The 20,475-nt window shown below is 38.8% G+C and overlaps 1 long non-coding RNA gene across 2 annotated transcripts; it reads right to left on the bottom strand.

Annotated features, from left to right (window-relative positions):
- Positions 1–1,646: 1,646 nt before the first annotated feature.
- LOC118921452 (uncharacterized) lies at positions 1,647–19,580 on the bottom strand. 2 transcript variants are annotated; one of them, XR_008993326.1, is made up of 4 exons: positions 18,513–19,580; positions 11,119–11,250; positions 8,771–8,831; positions 1,647–2,383 (listed from the first exon to the last, which is right to left on the bottom strand). It is a non-coding gene; the product is annotated as an uncharacterized LOC118921452 (long non-coding RNA). The 2 variants fall into 2 exon arrangements; XR_008993324.1 differs by lacking the exon at positions 18,513–19,580 and having other exon boundaries at positions 11,119–17,856.
- Between the last annotated feature and the right edge of the window lie 895 nt (positions 19,581–20,475).

Raw genomic sequence — 20,475 nt, 5'->3', positions numbered from 1 at the left:
TGAGATGACTTCGGTAACATGCTTCACACACTGCTCAGATGGTGATCAAACAGCAAAAGTTAGTGTCCTTAGAGGACCCTAAGATGAACTTCAGGGCAATCTATGAAGACACTGTGATCATTTCTAAAATAAACTTTATTTATGCTAGAGTTCATTCTTTCATTAGATTTTCAGTGGGATTCATAACTCCAAAAATTTTAAGTGCCATTGAACAAGAGTGACTATAGGCTCAGAGTTGCCCTGGTGTCCAAAATATGGGTCTAAGGAAAAGGCACATTTGGTCTAGACCTGACATGAACCAAATCCTACTGGGTTGGAGGGACAGGTATAGGAGAGGACAGTAGACTAAGTTTTTGCTACTTTATACTACTTAGTGCCACTATCACCAAAATCATCAACAGGTATTTATCCATTGGGATAAAGTTCTCCCTGGCACTCATGTGTCCCAAGGGCATAAAATGATACCACGGGAAAACTTTCTCAGGTCACCAATGACCTCACATAGGTGACACACTCAGTGTTTAAACAGCATCATTCTCTGCATGGTCAGCAGACCCTACCCGAGATCCCTACAGTGTCACACCATGTCACAGAGCTGGGCGCAATAGAAGGATGATAGCATCACACCAATGTGCCCTGACTGCTTGTTAGTACAGGGTCAGCTGTGAGCAAGGTAGGCAGAAGGAACAATTTTATTGTTCCTGAAGAACTTAAGCATTTACAAAGGCAAATGGCACATATAAAAAAGAGAATAGCTGTTTACTAGACTCCCTTCATCACCAAGTCCCCCAGACAAACCCCATTACAGTCACTGTCCATCAGCATAGTAAGATGCTGTAGAATCACTACTTGTCTCCTCTGTGTTGCACAGCCATCCCCGTGCCCCCCCCACACTATACATGCTAATGGTTATGCCCCCCTTATTTACCCCCACCCCCTTATCCCTCCCTTTCCAGCCATCCTCCCCAGTCCCTTTCCTTTTGGTAACTGTTAGTCCATTCTTGGGTTCTGTGTTTCTGCTGCTGTTTTGTTCCTTCAGTTTTTGCTTTCTTCTTATACTCCACAGATGAGTGAAATCATTTGGTACTTGTCTCTCTCCACCTGGCTTATTTCACTGAGCATAATACCCTCTAGCTCCATCCATGTTGTTGCAAATGGTAGGATTTGTTTCCCTCTTATGGTTGAATAATATTCCATTGTGTATATGTACCACATCTTCTTTATCCGTTCATCTACTGATGGACACTTAGGTTGCTTCCATTTCTTGGCTATTGTAAATAGTGCTGTGATAAACATAGGGGTGCATCTGTCTTTTTCAAACTAGGCTGCTGCATTCTTAGGGTAAATTCCTAGAAGTGGAATTCCTGGGTCAAACGGTATTTCTGTTTTGAGCTTTTTGAGGACCATCCATACTGCTTTCCATAATGGTTGAACTAATTTACATTCCCACCAGCAGTGTAGGAGGGTTCCCCTTTCTCCACAACCTCGCCAACATTTGTTGTTGTCTTTTGGATGGTGGTGATGATCCTTACTGGTGTGAGGTGATATCTCATTGTGGTTTTAATTTGCATTTCTCTGATGATTAGCGATGTGGAGCATCTTTTCATGTGTCTGCTGGCCATCTGAATTTCTTCTTTAGAGAACTGTCTATTCAGCTTCTCTGTCCATTTTTTAATTGGATTATTTGCTTTTTGTTTGTTGAGGTGCATGAGATCTTAATATATTTTGGATGTCAACCCTTTATTGGATCTGTCATTTATGAATATATTCTCCCATACTGTAGGCTGTCTTTTTGTTCTATTGGTGGTGTCCTTTGCTGAACAGAAACTTTTCAGCTTGATATAGTCCCACTTGTTCATTTTAGCTTTTGTTTCCCTTGCCGGGGAGGTATGTTCATGAAGAGGTCACTCATGTTTATGTCCAAGAGATTTTTGCCTATGTTTTTTCCTAAGAGTTTTATGGTTTCATGACTTACATTCAGGTCTTTGATCCATTTTGAATACTTTTGTGTATGGGGTTAGACAATGATCCAGTTTCATTCTCTTACATGTAGCTGTGCAGTTTTGCCAGCACCATCTGTTGAAGAGGCTGTCATTTCCCCATTGTATGTCCATGGATCCTTTATTGTATATTAATTGACCATATATGTTTGGGTTAATGTCTGGAGTCTCTATTCTGTTCCATTGGTCTGTGGCTCTGTTCTTGTGCCAGTACCAAATTGTCTTGATAACTGTGGCTTTGTAGTAGAGCTTGAAGTTGGGGAGCGAGATTCCCCCCACTTTATTCTTCCTTCTCAGGATTGCTTTGGCTATTTGGGGTCTTTGGTGGTTCCATATGAATTTTAGAACTATTTGTTCCAGTTTGTTGAAGAATGTCTTGCTTCCTGTTTAATGGGCAAAAAGAAGCACAGTCTCAGAAGGGATACAGGACAAAATTCCTAAAGTATGTATCATGGGGAAGGTGTGATATCATTGAATGAAGACTTAAAATACCTCTTTTATTGCTAAAACTAGTTTAAAGCAATCCAGATGACTACACGGAATACTTAAACGTAAGCACGTATAAGACCTGAGTTTTAAGATTGTGAAGTAAGCATATGAAGGCAAACATATATACAAAATAGAAGCCCTTGAGCATTGAAAGAAAATATATTCACTGAATATAGTTGTGAAACCTTACAGGTGAATAGCTGTAGTTTTCATAGTTACATACCCACACACCCAAACCTGAACATGATTTTAAATTTTACAAATAAACACTATACCACAAAAGATAATACAAAGTATACAAAAATACAACCATTTTGTCAGGATTTCCACAACCTTCAGCGTTATTCCAGGGTACATTTGGATGGATACCATAAAAATAATATATATTTTCAGCTATGAGGTCCAACTCTCATTTCCACAAGAATAACTAAGGAATCATCCTAATAGATGTTATAATTTACTAAATTAGGTAATTTTCTGAATTTGTAATATTTTATGTCACTATGCATACCATAATTTGAATAGTTAACACTAAATCCCAATGTTGTATTTATTTTGTGTAAGAAATAACCACACAAAATTTATTTTGTAAATTTTGGTAATAGTAGCTTATAATTAAGAAGAAAAGTATCTCTCATATTCCAGTTAATTTTTTATTTCACTTGATTATAAAAAACATATCAAAGGGCTTTAAAGACATAGTTTGTTGCAACATGAGATGATTATGTAATGTTTCAATAAGGCAAAATAGAAGCTAAAATGAGTTTTTAACAATGTTAAAATAAAAAAGAAACCAACACAATTTTTTTAAGGTGCTAAAAGTATCTGGCTTGCTCTCATATAAATCTGTACTGGATAAGTCTTAAAACATCCTACAGCTTATCCACTGTACCTCTCCCTTCTAACCTTTTCTGAGAAAAACAGCCTTACCAACGTGGCCTTGGAAAGTAGCTAGGCCATAAAGATGCTTTAGAACTCAAATATTTTTCAAATTTTTATAATGTGTGGTCTTATATTAAGCCCTGCTTTCTTATGCTTGTCTGAAGGGTCTCTGGTCTTTTGTTATAGAAAGTCTTTGAGGAGTTAGGAAAAATAAATATTGGCTTACAAGATTTTTCCAATGAATTGACATGGACTGTCTGCAGTCTATCTGATATCAATGAACACTTTTAAACGCAGAGAATTCTTGATGCTAGACCATGAATTGACACAGCAGGAATCCCAACTTCAATTTGTTGTTCAAAGGAGACAGCCAAAGAGGTTAAATCCCTTTCAAAGCATCATCCAAATTAGAAGTACATTCATTGCTGCAGCCTCACAACAGTGAATTTTCATAGTTACATACCCACACACCCAAACCTGAACTTGATTTTAAATTATACAAATAAACACTATACCACAAAATATAATAAAAAGTGTACATTTTTGTCAGGATTCGACCAAATTCAAAAATAAATAAAAAAGATCATATATCATGATCAAGTGGGATTCATTCCAGGGATGCAAGGATGATACAATACTCAAAAATCTGTCAACATCATACACTACATCAATAAAAAGGTCAAAAATCAATGTTCTTGTACTGTTCCACTCTTCTTCCAAGAAGGAAGGGAGGGAGGGAGGAAATATATAAAGTAAACATTGACAGAATTGAACAGAAAAATAGACAGCAATGCAATAATAGTAGGAGACTTCAATACTCTATTTCCCATTAAAATAGAACAGCGAGACATAGATTAATTAGGAAATAGAAGATTTGAACAACACTATACAAATATATACAGAACACTCCACCTAATACCAGGCAAATGCACATTTTATCAAGTGCTCATGCAACATTCTACAAGATAAACCATACATTAGGTAGGAAAACAAGTTTGAAGAAATTAAAGAAAATTGCAATCATGTAAAGTATCTTTTCTGACCACAGGGAATGAAATAGAAGTCAAAAGCAAAAGGAAAAAATAAAAATTCATAAAATGTGGAAACTGAACAACTCACTCTTAAACAACAAATAGGTCAAAAAAATTACAAGGGAATTTAGAAAATATCTGGAGACAAACAAAAGCAACAACAAAACATACCAAAATTGATAGGATATGGCAAAAGCAGTACTAAGAGGGAAGTTTATAGCAGTAAATTCTTACCTTAAAAAAAAGAAAAAAAATCTCAAACAAACCTAATTTACACCTCAAGGAACTAGAAAAGGAAGGACGAACTACCATAATTTGCAGAAGGAAATTAAGAAAGATTAGAGCAGAGTCAAATAAAATACAAAATAGAAAAACAAAAGAAAAAAAAATAAGCCTTGGATTTTAAAATAATTAACACAATTGACAGACCCTTATCTAGACCAATTAAGAAAAAATAAGACTCAAACAACTAAATGTAAATTAAAGAGGGGACAATGTAACTGATGTGATAGGAAAAAGTATTTTAAGAAACTAGTATGAGCAATTATATGCCAACAATTTGGATAGCACAGAAGTGAGAATTCCTAGAAATATATGAACTACAAAGACTGAATCATGAAAAAAAAATCCAAACAGACTATAGCATCAAAAAGGATAAAATACTTAAGAATAAACTTAACCAAGAGAAAGACAAGTACCAAATGATTTCACTCATCTGTGGAGCATAAGAACAAAGCAAAAACTGAAAGAACAAAACAGCAGCAGACTCACAGAACCCAAGAATGGACTAGCGGTTACCAAAGGGAAAGGGGTTGGGGAGGTTGGGTGGGAAAGGAAGGATAAGGGGATTAAGGGGTACTATGATTAGCACACATAATATGGGGGGCAGAGGGAAGGAAGTATAGCACAGAGAAGACAAGTAGTGACTCTAAGTGTCTCTATAGCATATTACTATGCTGATGGACTACAACTGTAATGGGGTATGTGGTGGGGACTTGATAATACGGGGGAATGTATTAATCACAATGTTGCTCATGTGAAACCTGATCGTAAGACTGTATATCAATGATAACTTAATAAAAAAAAAAAAGACAGTATGGTACTGGTGTCAAAGACAGATGTACAGACCCATGAAACAGTTTTGAGAGCGTAGAAAAAAACTCTTGCTTATATGGCCAAATGATTTATGACAAGGGTGCCAAGAATGCACAATAGGGAAAAGACAGCCTTTTAAATAAATGGTATTGGAAAACTGGATATCCACACACAAAAAATGAATTTGGACCCTTACCTCTGTATGGTGTACCATATACAAATATTAACTCAGAATTCATTAAAGATCTAAATGTAAGACCAACAACTCTAAAACAGCTAGAAGAAAAATAGGAGAAATGCTTCAGGATATTAGATTTGACAATGATATTTTGGATATGACACCAAAAGCTCCAGAAACACACACAAATAGACAAATTGGACTATATCAAACTTAAAAACTTGTGCACAGCAGAAGAAACTATCAACAGAATGAATGGTATAAAGTGAATAGGAGGAAATACTTGAAATTCATAGACCTGATACAGAGTTAATATCTAGAATATCTGAGGAACTTCTGCAATTCAACAACAAAGAAACAAATAATCAATTGAAGAATGGGAAAAGGACTTGAATAGACAATTCTCCAAAGAAGATAGACAAATGGCCAACAAACGTATGAAAAGATGTTTGACATATCTAAAAATTAGAGAAAAGTAAATCAAAACCACAGTCAGATATCACTTCACACCCATGACAGTGGCTGAAAGGATGGAAAACAGTGGTTGTTGACAAGGGCCTAGAGAAACTGAAACCCTTCTGTATTCTTGGCAGGAATGTAAAATGGTGCAGCCATGACGGAAAGTGGTAGGCAGGTTCCTCAAAATAAAACCAAATAAAATTAGCATATAACCCAATAATCCCACTTCTGGATATATATCCAAAAGAATTCAGAGCTGGATCTCAAAGAGGTATTTGCATACCCATAACAGCCAGGAATGGAAGCCACCCACTGAATATCCAATGACAGATAAATGGATAAACAAAATGTGGTATATATACATAATGAAATAGTATGCCTTGGAAAAGGAAGGAAATCCTATAACATGGGTATAGTGTTTCAATTTTGCAAGATGAAAAAGTTCTAGAGATCTATTGCACAATAGTGTGAATATACTTAACACTACTGAAGTGTACACTTAAAAATGATTAAGATGGTAATTTTAATGTGTTTAAATTAAACACATCTTTTATGTAGTAAATTTAATGTGTTTTTAATCACAATTTTTATGCTGCTGACTGGGTACTAACTGTGAAGAATATCATCTCATTTGTCTGGAATGCAGACTAGACCCTGGCATTGTCTTAAGCCCCCTTGGTGATTCATCACTGCCACACAGAATGATCGGCCTAGTGTTGTCATATCTTCTATTTTCTCAAGGGTAGGTAGAGTCAAGATTTTTATATAAACGTTTCTGATTTTTTAATGCTTGTGACTAATTTTTAAAATGCTGTGCAAACTAAACACAATTTGCAGCCTCTGGGCTAATGATCTCTGAGTTGCCTTCTCATTTAAAATTTGGATCAAAATTAAATTTCTGTGTCTCAGTATCTGGCCTTCTTACCAGGTGACTCTCCTCTGCTTTTGAATCTTTCTTACACAAAGTACTCATCAATAAACTGGGTCAGAATCCACATGGGGATGTTGCAAGAGGTGTATTCCAGTTGCAAGTCCTCAGCTACATGTGGGTTATTGTCTGGCCAGTAAGATAGATAGGGAACCTTTGAATGGTTATTTCAGGCAGAAAGTCCTGTTGTTTAAATTGAATGCCAGTTACATGGACTCTTCAATACATTTAACATAAAAAACTGAACTGCTTTGATATGAGCAGGACTGAGGAAAAGGGAAGTGAATGATCACATACCATTTCTCACCCCGTCAGCAGGCTTTTCTGTGCTGAGCAGACTCCACACAGCCTCCATCCAGGTTCAGAGAAAAAGCTGCAGGAGCTGGAGGAGGGAAAGTGGCAAACTGAACCTCTTCATCCCCTGCTTCAAACAGTGCAGTCGCTGCTCCTATCAGTGATGCTGAGCTTCCACTTAAGCTTTTGTTCAAAAAGGGGGTTCAAACTGTCTAAAGGGGGAAGTTAAAAGAATACCTGACCCAGATAAGGGTATTTAGGATGCTCATTAATTTCTCTGACAGAGATCAAACTAACTACACAAATAGAAATAAATATAAGCACCAATGGACAGTGAACAAGTAGATGGAATTCTGAGGCTATCAAGCAAACCAAATAAAATGTCAGTCTTTAGAACAGAGCTCCAGTTTCAGGGAAGGCATAAGTAAAAGTCAGCATGGGGACGTAAGGCCCCTTAGCTCCACAGCCTGTTCACTAACCCTGCAGGGGGAGCAACACTCCAGGCCGGACTTCAATGGCTGTGGGAGTGAAAAGCATTTAACAGTGAGGTTAATTAAAGGTCTCTAATACAAAGCTGGAGGAAAGAGTAAAGTAAGCAAGACTATTCCATTAGGATAAAAAACATTCTGAAGAGATTTAATATAAAACAACAAAGGCTGCAGAGGCAACAAAAGGGAAAACAAGATAAATTGACTACAGCGAAATTAAAAACTTGTGCATCAAAGGACACTATCTACAGAGCAAAAGGCAATCCATGGAATGGAAGAAAATATTTGCAAATCATCTATCTAATGTAGTTAATATCCAGAAAAACAAAGAACTCCTACAACTCCACAACAAAAAACCAAGCAATCCAATTAAACAAGGTTAAAGAACTTGAACAGCTTTCCAAAGAAAACGCACACATTAAAGTTGATCCACATAACTAATTATTAGGGAAAGACAAATTAAACCACAATGAGATACTACCTCATACGTATTAAAATGGTTATTAAAAAAATCCAGAAAATAAATGGTGAATATATGGAGAAAGAGAACTCTTGTGCACTGCTGGTAGGAATGTAAAATGGTGCAACAATAGTAGAAACCAGTAGGGCAGGTCCTCAAAAACTTAAAAGTGGAGTTACCATATGATTCAGTTTCTGGATATATACCTAAAAGCATTGAAAACAAGGGCTTGAAAAAATATTTGTCCACCCATGTTCATAGCAGCATTATTCACAATAACCAACAGATGGAAGCAACCCAAGTGTCCATCAGCAGAAGAACAGATAAACACAATTGCACATACAATACAATATTGCACAGCCTTAAAAAAGGAAGGAAATCCTGACTCATGCTATAGGTGAATCTTGAAGGCATGAAGTGAAATCAGCTTGTCACAAAAGGACTAATGTTGTATGATTCCACTTACATGAGATACTTGAAGTGGTCCAATTCATAAAGACAGAAAGTAGAATGGTAGTTGACAAAGGCTGTGGGGAGAGAGGAGAGAGGAGTGTTAGAGTTTAATGGGTACAGGGTTTCCACTCTGCAAGATGAAAGAAGTTATGCAGATGGATAATGGTGATGGTTGCACAACAGTGTGAATACCATTGACCTGAGTACCTTTTTAAAGATGGTTAAAACTGTAAATTGTATGTATGCATATTTTGCTACAAATAAAAAAAATTTTAAGACTATGAGACTCATGAAAGCATATTGGCCCATATGCCAAGTAAGTATCATGAGATGCTGGCTAGATGGACTTGACATATTTCCTTTTCATAGCATCTTCCCACTTCCTGCGGTAGACGTGAGAATCTGTGATGCAACAGGGTGAACTCTGAGTGTGCCTGACCAGATAGGGGTGATCACAGGCCCTGTGACTCAGAGGGGACATCAATGAAAGGAGAAGGAAACTATAGAAGGGCTGCTTGGGCGCAACAGGTGAAGTAGGATCAGTGAAAATATTTCAGGCCGAAAGGATTTTCATGAACCTGATGATTCTTGAACATCATCTGCAAGGCTGCCTGTAATGGATATTAAACTATTCTAACAGGGTAGATAAAAATCAACTGGTACAGTGTGTGAGAACGAAGACTTTAGGTGGCTAACAGGACAAACAGGCACTAGGCTTTGTTTATCGGACACTGAATGTGATACCGAGAGATGAAAGGATCTCCTGAAGCAAAAATTTGCTTTATGGGTGCTTAAACAGTCTTGCATTCTGGGATAGCAGTGATTTTACACCTTTTAGAGTACTGGAAGGCCTGGCTCCATTACTTGTGAAATTGTAAAGATTCTGATTTTTTTCATCTTCCCTGATTCAGAGAACCTCAGACTTGCTTGGCATGACCAATGCCACCATTTAACATGCTCAAAGGAGTTTCAATATCAAGGGATAGTGAGCCATGTAAAAACTAACAATAAACAGAGAACATACCAAATTTGATACTTGCAGGAACTGAGAATTAATAGCATATTCATAACAAACAAGAGAAAGTTGCAACCAAATGAGCTAGAAAGGCTCAAAATTTTTCAGTTACAAGTGTAAAGAATTTTCAAGTGCCCATTCAGATTTTGGCAAGGTTTAATATATAATTTTTCAACCATTGAAACAACCAGACTCAAGAGCAGATGCGAAGCTCCAAAAGTGCATGGTGGTGCCAGAGGATACAAGCGCTCACTGTGCGGGGTGGTAAGGCAGGACGCTTCACAGGGGTAAGAACAGCAGGAGGACCCATGGGGAGCTGCCGATGAGCTCCAGCAGCAAGAGCTCCCCTAGCCCACCAGCAGCAGGGGTGCCCAAACACATGTCCAAGCACCTGAAGTCCACCGCGGAGGGATGTACTATGTCCAAAGAAATGCCAAGTGTCAGAGGCAAAGCCCTGTCCCGAGGGCAAAACTAATCGAACTTTGTGTTTTTCCTCTTTTTATTGAAACTCCTTTGGCCTTGAGTTGCTGAACAGTCAGATCACAAAGGCCATGTTCTGTTTCATAAAGGTAACAGTTCAGTGTTTGGGGTTTAGACTATTCCCTACCTGCATAATGATGATCTACTTCCCAACCATGCACGAGACCCACACAGCTATTTTCAGCATTCAGTCTTCCTAACCCTCCTGGACAGCTGTCGCATTTCATCCAGAGACGTCTAGAGCCCACTGGAGGGGTGCTTCTTGGGTGAGAATCACCCACACTGCTTGTGACTCTCCAACCACATCTCGTGTGAGTAGAGGTCACTACGGCTTAAGGCACTTTATGTCTAGAATACGGAGAGGAACAAAACCATATTCTGTGATCAGATCTCAATTTGCTCTCATGACATAGCGATAAAGGAGAATGAAACAGTCACTGACTGTCAAGCCTCTAAAGATGACTTTAAACTGTCCAGCTTTCTGTTTCTGTGGGTCTTTTTTAATGAAACGTAACTCATATTGATGAAACAGACACAAGGCGATGGGAACAGCAGCTACTCCAGTCCCTGAGAACACGTGGACTCCTCAACTTTTCTCATTTTGTTTATCTAAAAGTATTTTGAGATGCAAGTGTATGAAATTCATTTTTAACCCAAAAGTTTGGTCTCTCTTTTTCCAAATGTTTTTAACGAAAACACAGATTCAGAGTTAATGCAGATAGGTCGTATGGGGGTGGGGCGGCTTTCGTAACGGTACCTGCCTGGGAGTCTCGGCTATACGACTTACTCGCTACATGACCTTCATGAGTTTCTTTACCCCTCTGAGTCTCAGTTTCTGTCCATAAAATGGTGCTGGTAATGCTTACCTCGGCTGCCTATTGGCAATATTAAATAAGGAGATGAAGGTGACATGCTGGGCACAGGGCCAGCACATGGCAAGTGTTTTAAAAATCAAAGGTAAAAGGAGGTGAGGGAATTGCCACCTTCTTCTGTATGTCCTGAGGAGGAGGAGAGAAAGAAGAGGAAGGGTGTCACCGAACGCAGACAGGCTGGAGGTTCCCTAAGATACGAAGTGACTATGCTAACATCCATTCCAATGGAAACAAAGAAGGGATCAAAAAACTCATCTTATGGAGCCACCTCCCAAGGCAGGTATAGGACACCCACCTTAACATCAGGAGCCCAGTGGGTTCCACTGTATTTAACTTGCACCTGTGTTCAAATATATTCAGATGCAAGGATGAAATTATTTCTTAAACAAATTAAAAGGACTTGAAAGATGTCCCTGCAACCCAGTCTTTAATATGAAGGCTTGAGTATTTCCCTATTTGTGTCCCTTTCCCACTCACTTTAGACCTGCCAGGCCCCTCTAGGATGTATCTATCCTATCCACCTCTCTTCCATCTGCATGTGGTTGAGACAGAAGTCATCCATTGTTTTGTTGGTCTAATCTTCTGGACCATTTCTAATCTGTTTTGCTCACATCATCACATCACATCACATAATGCTAACTTCAGGCAAGCCGTGAAGAGTAAACTGCAGCTGACCAGCAAATTCAAAGCAAGTGCAAGGTCAGCAGCACACCAGTCAGGCTGAGTTTATCACTGAGACATTAGAAATGTTTGACATAAAAATGAAAAGGAGGGTTAATCAGCGACTGTATCTGGCACAGAAGTATCAAGAAGGGCAGAGGCAGGCAAGATGCTGAAGGAGTTCAGAAACCAAGGACACATTATGAACCAGTAGGGCGATTGCCCACTAGTTCCAGCTTCTCTCCCTAAGATCTGAAATTCCTTTGTATCCTATCATTTAAGAATGTAACCTTTTCCAGCTCTGGGAGGCTTGAATACCTCTGGTGAAATGCCAGCATAAATGAAAACTTAATAGCTTTCTATGTGAAGCACCTGTGCAGACAAATTATACCAGACTTTAGACACTCTGAAGGGCCTCAGCGTGTTATAGATGGAACAGCTGGTCCAGCCAGTGTTCATTTGCTGAATGCCTCCTGTAATCCCAGTTTGAGCTTGAAAGGAATCTCTAGAAAGGTAGTTAGCGCAGAGCTTCCATGCAGGAAGTATCTGTCATCTCAACAACTTTGTGGGAGATGCCTGTCCTTTCGGCTGTGACAAATGATGGGAAAGATGTCCCTGCACCCCAGTCTTTAGTATGAGGCTCAAGTATTTCCCAATTTGTGTCCCTTTCCTGCTCATTTTAGACCTGCCAGGCCCCTCTAGGATGTATCTAAGCCAGGCCCCTCTAGGATGAGAAAGACGGCCACCAGAAGGAGTGACAATGTTCGTCAGCACATCCTTTCTGCCCTGACACCACAGCCTTTGCTGCCACTGGCCCAGGTTGTCAAACACCTGGCCCAGAATCAGAGCCATTTACTCCACACCCTCTTTCAAATAAAATGAGCACTTTTGGTTAGTCACAATGCATCTTGGTCTTGTTCCAATGGAAGGTACTTTAACTACCTTTTTATCTATTGAGGATGCATATTCCAAGTCATCGGGTCTACTCTACAAAGCCTATAAGTATTCACAGCAAAAAGAAAAATGAAAAAAAAAAACAGATGTCATTTCAGAAGCAGAGTGGTAGAAACCCCTTCACAACCCAGCTAAATGCAAAGTACTTTGTAACTCCCAGTGGGTGCAAGTATGTGTTATGGAAATAGCGTATTTTTCACATAAAATATTTCCTTTATGAGCATTGCCTGAAACATGTCCTATCTCCTCATGCAATTATTAGTTATTTATAAAAAGTCTTCAGTCAAACTGTTTCTTGAAACCTTCCCTGCTGACTCATACACACTAACCCTGGCTGGCCCTAACCCCACCCCACCCCAGGGATTTTCAGGAAAAAGAAATGAGAAGGTGGCACAGATACGAAGCACATGTTCACACCCACCCTCAAAACTAGTAAGCCACATACTTGAAAATCAATAAGAATAAAAAGAGACCTCTCCACGATCCATGCCTCCCTGATATTACATGTCCTCATGGCTGTTCTGGGTTTTGTCTTCCATTTATAGATTGTTTCCCATCCTTTGGACTTACCTTCTGAATGGGCAAACTAAGTGGCTTAAGTGAATACTCACCCCTACATTTTCCTCCACAACACAGAATTTCTTGTGTTTTTCCAAAGTGAGCACCCTGGCTAGGCTCCCCCTGACTCCTCTTGATGATCAGATGGAAAAGTTCAAAATTTCCCATGGGACACAAAAAGTCACCCAAGCCTTCAATCTAGAGCAGACTGTTCTGAATATTACTTCTGGAGGAAAAGGATTTCTTTAAATGGTGGTCATTTAAAATGATATTCTATTGGGAATGTACTTTAGCATCATTTTAGGGAGAAACAATGACACTTTGTTGCCCACAGACACTTTACAACCTACAAACTGAGTCAGCTGGTGTTTGATATTCAGCACATCATGGCCCAAAAACTATTAGGAAGATTATTACAGATGACTTCATGGCCTACAATTCCTACCCACTATTGGTTCTGTCCTCATCAACTAATGACTATTCCTGTGCATAGCTTTAGGCTTTAATTTTTTATCATTATCAAGCCATCAGACAGGGATTCAAGAGCAAAGTCAAAGTAATAGGAACTTGAATCCCACTGCTATATTTTTAGCAACTAATAGTTCCCACTTGAATTTTACACCAAATTAAATAATATAGTTCTCTTTAGGAACTTGGGTTCTATATTCTACTTATTGGAAATTTAGGTAATTAGATTCCTGGACTTCAGCACAGAAACCTTGACCTCCACTTTCCAAGTCTGCCACCGAGTTACTGTGTAATCTTGCCTAAGTCTTTTTTTTCTGTTTTTTGTTTTATTTGCTTTTTCTCCTTGTAAAATGGCAATAATCAAAATCCTCCAAGTCAAGGATCTCATTTTAGGATTTATTTTCCAGCTATGTTTCTAGACGCCTAAAATCCTGGTAAGTTGTTTCAGGTGTTACATACAAATAATTTGGTCCAAATTAAAAAAAATTTTTATGAGTATTTGAACACTGTGGCAATACACTGGGAGTCACTAACTCATATGCGTTTTATATCAGATTTTAGCACATTTTGGTGAACCCCCTTCCAAGATATCACCTGGCTAAGAAATTCCTGTGTGCAAACCTCAGTATAAAGCTACTTTTACCAAATCTGTGGATTTAGTCCTTTAAACATGTTATTTAAATAAATGTTTCTTTAAATATGTTACTTGTTAGTAAGAGTAAGGATTAGTCCTGGTCTTTTGTTTTTAAAGGCGACTACCTGGCTTAGTCTCATTTCTAAAGATGTATAATGAAGTCCCACATATTTATCAAGGCCTACATATAGTCTATATTGGACATGTGCAATACTTGGTCTTATTACATAAACTGTAAGCAATGTTTCAAGATGGTGCTAGTGGCATAACAAGGAATTATTAGAGCCAGGTTACTAGGCTGGTTAGTTAATGTAAGATTTTGCAGTCGTGCTGGGGTATCACGCTGAATTTTCAGGGTAACAGTTTTGAATTAAAGTGTCAGTTGAGACCTCACTCTGGGTTTCATGCAGCTAGATGGGATCTCAGACAGGCAGTACCAAGGAGGATAGAAACGATTCATTCCTTAAACTCCCCCAGCCTGAAATCTCCTGGCATAATTTGCTAAGGATGCATTCTTTGAGCCTCTCTTAGTAAACTGTACTTTCTGTAAGCGGTATATGATAAGGGAACTCAGTTTCCCACACCAGTTACCCCATTCTACTGTAGTGTGCCCTTCCCATTTACATACCATGTAAGATGTAGACTCATCTGCCTGGAACATAACCTTATCACATAACAGCCAATCGTTCAAAAACAAGTTAATTTCCAACAGATAATGTCTTAGTATTGAATTATAAATCTTTCAGTACTTATTATAATTTTCATCTGCTTCTTGTCTGAGTTGGATGTTCATGATGGAAAATGCAGGCAGTAGTTAAGATGTGGTTGGCAATTTAATTTGGAAGTAAAATTTCCCACTATACCTCCCTGGAGTCTCTGCATGAATAATGATTGTGAACTATACTGAGCACATACAGCAGTCTGCTACCAGTTTAAACTATTGAATCAGTATTTCCATGTTATCTATTACACTTTGGAGCTCAAAAAAGTATTCTATTTGGAAACAGGATTAAATTGCTAGAAAAAAAAAGTTTGAAAGCTGCTGTTTTGAAGCTACAACCACTGATATCATTTGTAAACCATCCTAGGAGACAAAGTCAAAAAGACATCAGATACGTTGTCCAAACTGTAAGGCACCATCAGTAAAAGAGGGACATGTCTCACCTCATGCCAACCTGATACACAGATGGAACAGCTCTCCAAAATCAGATGTGTGGCCAATGCAGGAAATAGAGAAGTTAATTTTGTGGGGAGACAAGAAATTTGGGCTTTGTCCACATGAGAAAGAATGCAAACAGGCCTCATGATGATAATATCATGGTCTCAACATTTATTATAAATATTGCATGTATCTGGACTGGCTTTTACATTTATGATAAAGAATTAAAGCAGTTACTAAATGTGGAGCCATGATTATAGATGGGTTCCGCCTATGCTCTTAGCCTTCCCGTCCCATTCATTCCCTTCCTTTGCCAAAATTAAGCTACTCATACAGGTTATGCAGTTATGACTTCCTCACTGAAGTTGTCTTTAAGAATATCGATCAAGTGCCTTTTGTTAAGAAAGAGCTCACACTTTGTTTCCATTTTTTTTCTCCTTTTATTCCTCAAATAAGAGAACGAGCATAGTAGAGAACAGCACTTTTTAGTGTACGTTTTTAGTAACTAAGAAGTAAAAGAATATGAGTGACTATCCATTCTCTACTCATTTCCATTACCATAAACCTGGTCAATAGCTATCAACGGGACCTAGTATTCCAAGGACACCAGTTAATACTGTGTGCAGACACTTGAATTCAGGAGGACTTAATAGTTGCAATTGATATTGTTCTTAAATCATTAACTCTTTTTATCTGAGATTGTTTTTCTTTGGCATTTCATGAAACTGATGCCTAATCTTAGATGCTTAAACTGAATGCACTTAATTATAAATTCAGTGGTGTCCTTATACTTCTTTCAAATCACCTTTATGTTGTTTAACTGTTTAAATAATACTGTTGCCAAATAATGTGTGTAGGGAAATATGAGTTAACCATATAAAGAACACTTTAGTTTTTCTATTATTAAACATCTTTTGGTAGAAAGCCACTTGACAACTATTTTTTCTCAAGAAAATGACTTCATTGGGTTCTCCCAGAATCAAACTCAGCAATAAATATTCCAGTTCTGACAGCTGATTTGAGAAATGAAAGAAACCCAATAAGAAAGTAAGAAAGTGAGATGGAGAAGAGAAGGCAGACATTAAAGAGTGTGCAGTAGCCAGGTAAGAGTCTAGTCCGCACAGAAACTCTGGGAATCACAACTATCCTACCTAAGAGGCAAGAGAGGTTGGGCATTTGTGTACCCACTCCCATCAGTCACTGACCGAGGGCTGCTCGTGGGAAGCCATTAAGTGCCCTCACCTCCTCCCTGCCACCTGCACCGGCAGTCTTCTACAGCTCTTGGCCTGGAAAATGGCAGATACTGGCAGTTGGAAGTTTACCAAATGCACAAAATAGCAGGGTGTGAGAGAGATGGGAGGGACACTGAGTGAACTGCCAATAGGAAAAGAGTGGCAAAAGCAAATTTAGGGTTTTACAAGGGATCTCAGTAACAGAGTAATGTAATAAGAAATCTCTCCTAACAAAAGCCCTAGATACACTGTTCTTTATCATTTGGATAGTGAGTGCTGATGACAATTAATTAAATGGCTCCTGTTTGCCAGGTACCTCACCAAGTGCCCCATGCCCATGATCTCATTTAATGTTCATGACAATCCTACTATTATCATCACCAATTTGCAGATGAAGAAACTGGGCGCAGAGGGATTAAGTGATTTACAAAGTACCAACACAGGCCTCTCAGATGCTGAAGTGTATGCCTTTTCTGCTTCCTATTGTTTTCAAAGGTCTCTAGACCTTTCTAGATTGACAGAATAACTTTCCTTAGCATGAGTACGTACTCAGCTCTGGATGTTCCCTCTAAAGGACATCACAGTCCACCACTTTCAGAGAAAGGCCTGTGTCTTCATATCTTTGAAATTCCAGCTTGTGTTCCCAAAACAGAGAGACTTCCCACCTCGGTGGCTCCCTATGGCTGGCACTCTCAAAGAGCTTCATGCTCCGTGAATTACAAAGCCATTTCTGCTTCTGTTTCTTCTCCCATCTGACTTCTATTTGCATGGCCTGGTTATGGTTGGGAAAGATTCTTTTTCCTTCCAGTCTGACTTTTCTTTCACCTCTTCACATTTTACATTTCACCAGGGGGAGTTTTATTCTAAGATCTCTAGTTAGAACTTCAAAATAGATGTTCAAAGAACATCTCAACATTACAACTTCAAAGAGCTAATGTATAATCATGATCTATGATAAACCCAAATTTTCATCTATGTTAAATAGGATTTGGGGCAAAATAATACTCTGAATTCACTTGTAAGAGTCCCTTTTTCCTCTTGATTCTCCAAATCATTCTTAAAACTGTCAAACTTTGAAGTCCTCAGTGCTATCATGGCCCATTTCCATTTGTATCAAAGGAAGGGGCTATCAGGGGAAAGCCTTCTATGTCATTTTACCAGCTTAATTTCTAGACAAAAGCTTTGAAATGGTCAACAGACAGAAGAAATAGGAGTGCATATAAGCCACAAAGTAGGAAGGCAGTTCAAGAATTAGCAATGAAGGTCAAATCCTAGTACAAAAAATTTCATGGAGAATACAGGTATGTTTTATTGTAGTAATATTTCATATAATTGGTAGTTTAAGAATACATTTCCAAGATCAAAAAGGCATAGTAATGAAACACACTCAGAAATGGAAAGCAAGAAGGCTCTAAAAACAGTGGCTGTTTGGAACTTAAAAGTGGTACCAAGTGACTACTAAGGCAGAGAAGCAGCATATCACTGCTCAGAGAATTTTGTTACTTTCAAACCACAGGGTGTTAGGGGGCAGGTGATCAGGCTTCCTTCTTGCACTTTGACTGTGACACACAATTGTTAATCAAACATAGATACAGGTGCATGCTCACACACATACACAGAGGAAAAGAAACCTTTCGTAGCATTATAGCATAGGTTTTCCATCAGTGTGACCATGAGCTCCCTTCACATTCTAGAACTAGTTCCACAAAAATATATTTTATACCTTCCTCAAAAGTGAATCTTGAAGAGGCTTCCAGGAGTAGCTCCCTTTCCTGAGCCAGGCCTCTGTTGCCTTACTTTAAAATAAACAATGGAGTAAGTATTTTGGGATACCGAGAGACTTAGGCCAATCTATACATGAAAATGTATTGAACATAATTCAGTTTTCTGCTTTTAATATGATTTCTTAAATGTCTGAGCAGAACTGGATCACACACACACACACACTCACACATGTTCCAAAAAAATGGGTGGAAGAGAGGGTTTTGAATAAAGGAGGTATTCAGTAACCACTTTTAAGGTGAGAAAAATGTTCTGACTTTTTGTATAACTTCTTCTGAATCAAAAATGGCTACCTGTGGCAAGGTCCCTTCACACTCATTTGAAGCAGGCCCAAAAGGTATGGCCTTTTCCACTCCAAGGGGATGGCACTGTCTGTGGAGCTCGCACAGGTCTGGGGTTTGGACCAGAGATTTCTTGGAAGAATATCCAAGTGGTCCATGCTCCCATCTCTTACAACCTCGACATACATCTCAGGCGGTGTAAGCTTTTTCTCAAGAGTAAGAAAGACATTATTAATTATAAAGGGAGGGTCCATGAAAGGGAATTTGACCAAAGATTTCTAGAATACCCTTTCGTCCTCATGATGCTGGGGGCCAGGAAGAGTAGAAAGGCAATGAGGACCAGGAGTTACACAGCTGTGCACTGGAAAGGCCTTTAGCTGTTACATACTTCCAGCAGCCTGACCAGAAATTCCTCATATTCTGTTTTCTTCCTTATCAGCTTTACATGTGCCAGACCCCTTTTCTATAGCAATGTCCCCTTCAGGTCCTGAGGTAATTAAAATAACACAAAGATCTGCCCTGCAGAATCTTAGGAGATTTCACTGAGTTCATGTTGCTCTTCATTGCTGTGAACAAGCCTACCTTTCAAATACAACCTGGATAGAACCAAATACAGAAGCTTGCACAGAGTGTGAAGCCAAGGTTTCCTCCATGACTTCTGTGCTGGGAACTATGGGTAGTTCACTGTTGTCTCCACAAGCCATCCACCAAAGGAGAACCTGAAACTCAGGTCTTTGCCTGGTCTCCAGAAACATCCAAGCAGGGGTCTGTCTTTCTAAGACTAGATCTTCATTCTCTAAGCCACTAGAGCCTGGTCATGCTTCCAGTATACTTATTATACCAGAGAGACAGAAATGGTCCTGGTAGACTAGTAAATAAAATGTTTCTCTGAATTCTGTAAGCTACTCCAGCAAATTTATCAAGAGGGAGACACCACTGGAATCTCCCATTTATACCTGGTCCGTCAGAAGCACAGGTGACAACTGGGGTCTGAAGTGTATCTGTGTGTGTGTGTGGTGGGGTGACAATCTTGTACAGCTGAGCCCTAAACTGGTGGAATCTGATGCTATATTTAGGTAGATAAGAGTCAGAATTGAGTTGAATTGCAGGACAACCAGCTGGTGCTGGAGAATTGCTTGGTGGTGTGGGGAACCACAGTCACCCCTCTCCACCCCTATTTTGGAATTGGTACCAGAATCTGAGGTTAGATTACAGAATTTGAAAGTCCTTCTAGTTTAAAAGTATTCAGATTTGCTGCTTCTGAGGCTAACTGTTGCACCTAACATTTGTGCAGCAGGTATGGTTTTTGAAGAGTTTTCTCCATTGTTAACTTACTGCTCTCCTGTGGATAGTAAGGCTTTATTTACTGTGTCTCCCACAGAGACTTGCACGGGTGGTAAGAAAAATTTATTTGGAGAAGCAAATTTACCTGGATCCTATCGTCACCCACCTTTACTTCAAAAAATGTATTCCCAGTTAGTTTTTTTAAAATTAAACTTCAAATATTTAGAACCTTGTAAATTCACATGTACTTGCTAAGAAATAGTACAGAGAGATCCCATGTAAACCTTAGCCACTTTGGCTAATTGAAAGATACTACAAAACTATAGTACATTATCACAA

The sequence above is a fragment of the Manis pentadactyla genome, chromosome 13 (assembly GCF_030020395.1).
Source record: "Manis pentadactyla isolate mManPen7 chromosome 13, mManPen7.hap1, whole genome shotgun sequence".
Classification (NCBI taxonomy): domain Eukaryota; kingdom Metazoa; phylum Chordata; class Mammalia; order Pholidota; family Manidae; genus Manis; species Manis pentadactyla.
The sequence above is the reverse complement of the archived record's forward strand: the minus strand, read 5'-3'. Positions and strand labels throughout refer to the sequence as shown.